The sequence below is a fragment of the Sorex fumeus genome, unplaced genomic scaffold (assembly GCF_029834395.1).
Source record: "Sorex fumeus unplaced genomic scaffold, SorFum_2.1 ptg000071l, whole genome shotgun sequence".
NCBI classification, from domain to species: Eukaryota; Metazoa; Chordata; class Mammalia; order Eulipotyphla; family Soricidae; genus Sorex; species Sorex fumeus.
Window position 1 is genome coordinate 869,800 of NW_026606128.1, and position 2,844 is coordinate 872,643.

Genomic DNA, 2,844 nt, shown 5'->3' on the forward strand with positions numbered 1-2,844 from the left:
GGGGGAAATTGTCTGCCAAAGAGGCAGGGGGAGGCTAGGCTCGGGGAATAATGGGGACATTGGTGGTGGAAAATGTTCACTGCTGGAGGGATGGGTGTTCAATCATTGTATGACTGACACTCAAATATGAAAGTTTTCTTATGGTATCTCATGGTGATTCCATTTAGAAAAGAGGCACATCCACTTCCTCCTCTCACTTTCATCTGGAGAGCTTGCTGCCTCTTCTTGAGAACACAGAGCAGTGGGATGGCAGTCACTGATGTTCATGTCCTCATCTCTGCTCCCCTCACCCCTGCATTTTCATCTCTCCACGCTCCCCACAGTGCCCCACTGCTGTGGGCTGATCTGGCTGAACAAAGGCTCTCCACCTCAGTCGTCACAGCACTCTTTCCTTGCCAAGAACAGATGCGCAGGAACAGTGTCTGGTCTGCTACCGCCTTCCCTCTGTCTAACTTCTTTGGGTCTCCTCCTCCTCACCCTTTGTTTCTTCAATCCCCACACCCAGTTGTGTCTCCATTCTGCCCCCATTACCCTGTGGTCAGTTCCTCGACAGCTGTAATCTTGACACTGATGAAGTTTACATAGGTGTGCATAGATCTATCCCTCATATGTGGCATATAAAGAGACATGATAAGGAAATAATAAATGCCAGACACTATAAAAACTAAGAACTGACTTACAGAGTGGAGTTTCCTGAGTGGCAGGGGAAGAGAATCTGGGGGAGAGGAACTGGCTGGGGAGAGGGGACTGGAGCCATGGCTGTGGTGGGCAGTGGGCCCTCTGGTGCTAGTGTGGTGGAGGAACACTGTGTCCATGGACCGCTACCACTGTAGCAGTGGGCAGTGCTGAAAGGAAGTAAAGGGACACGCATGATACTCTTTCAGTAGCAGTATTGCAAACCATACTGCCTAAAAGGGAAATGAGATGGGGTGGGGGTCGACAGACAGACATACATACAGACAGACAGGTGCTCTGGTCTGGTGTGTCGGACACTATGTCCTGCCATGGTCCCCTATCACTTTAGCAGTGGACAGTGAGCAGTGGGTGCTCCGGTGCTGGTGTGTAGGACTCTGTGTCTATGGGCCCCTATCACTATAGCAACGGGCAGTGGGCACTCTGGTGCTGGTGTGCTAGAGGGACACTTTGTCCATGGAACCCTATCGCAAGAGCATTAGAAATCATGGTACCAAATGTTTTAGAAATATAAAGAATTACTCATGGCAACCCCAGATCTCCTGAGCATCATATGGGTAGTCTTCCCAACCCCAAGAGAGGAACCAGTCCAGTGGTTGCACATGCATACTGAGGGGCGCAAAGGCCATGTGCTGCCAGACACACGCCCAGCCCAGCACCACTGCCAGGGGGTGTCCTGTCCTCTTGCAGGCCCAGCAGCCAACATAGCCTTCCTGGGGAACATGGCCGAGGTGCCCCAGGCCTGTGCCCAGGCACAGCACCCGCCGGGGGGCAGTCCTGTATAGGGCAGCAGACACGCACCTTCTGAGGCAATAAGGCCCCAGGAGGCCCCAGATGTCTCCCAGGGTTTAACAGCACTGTAGTGTAAACTCACAGGCTTGGTCTCCGGCACAGTGTACGTTCACTTGAGCATTCAAGAGTGACTCCTCAGTACAGAGTCAAGAGGAGCCCAAGCACTTCTGGGTGTGACTCAACTGCCCCCAAATTGTTTTAATATTTCTGCTTTGGGGGTATATGTTATTCACTTCCATCCCCACTAATGTGTCCAAACACCTCCGCCACTGATTTTTGTCATGTCTAGTCTGTCCCTTCCCTCTCTACAATGTAATTTTATATAAATTTAAATTCACTAAATATTTTAAGAAACACATTTTATGCTTAACTTTTCATAAATAGTAGCACTAGAGCACTGTCCTCTCATTGTTCATCGATTTGCTCGAGCGGGCACTAGTCATGTCTCACAACAAATTGTGAGGCTTGTTGTTACTGATTTTGGCATATTGAATACATCACGGGTAGCTTGCCAGGCTATGCCGTGCAGGCGAGATACTCTCGGTAGCTTGCCGGGCTCTCCTAGAGGGGCAGAGGAATTGAACCTAGGCCGCCCGCATGCAAGGCAAACACTGTACCTGCTGTGCTATCGCTCAAGCTCTCATTAGTAGTAATAAGTGCAAATAATTAAAATGTTTAACACTGAAGAGTTGTTTTCCTAATGTTTCTCAATTATAAGAATTGTAAGTAGTTTTGAAAAACTACGTAGTAGTCTAATTCCCTGAGAATCTATAAGATCCTGAGTTTCAAATATCTTGTCACTGAAAATAAAGAATGGCTTTTAGACACCGGTTCTACAGGTACCAGGACCATCACGTTCACGATCACCATCAGCCAGTTGTTTGTCGATTGCCTTGAGCAGGCACCAGTAGTGTCTCCTTTCTAGCCCTGAGATTTTAAAAGAGCCATCCATATTCAGTGCACTTTCAGGGTAGGAAAATGAGACCTATCATTTTTTCTGGTATTTGGCATATTGAGTATGACACGGGAAGTTTGCCAGACTCTACCATGCGAGCAGGACACCCTCAGTAGCCTGCCCGGTTCTCCAAAGTAAGAACGAGATAATAAGATTAGTGGCCACGCGCTTACAGAAGCTGGGTTTTTATAGTCTCTGAGTCTTAGCCTTTGATGTTTTTCCATACATGATTATATTAGGATTCTTTATTTCCTCAGAAGGTCTTTGCTGCCTCCTTGCAGAGAGCCCTTCCTCACCAAGCACACACCTTTAAACACTGATGATTCGGCCTGCTGGAGCATGCCTACTCAGGGCTGTTAGGGAACTTCCCCCTGGAAGCAGCCCCATCACCTGCCTGATTTAGA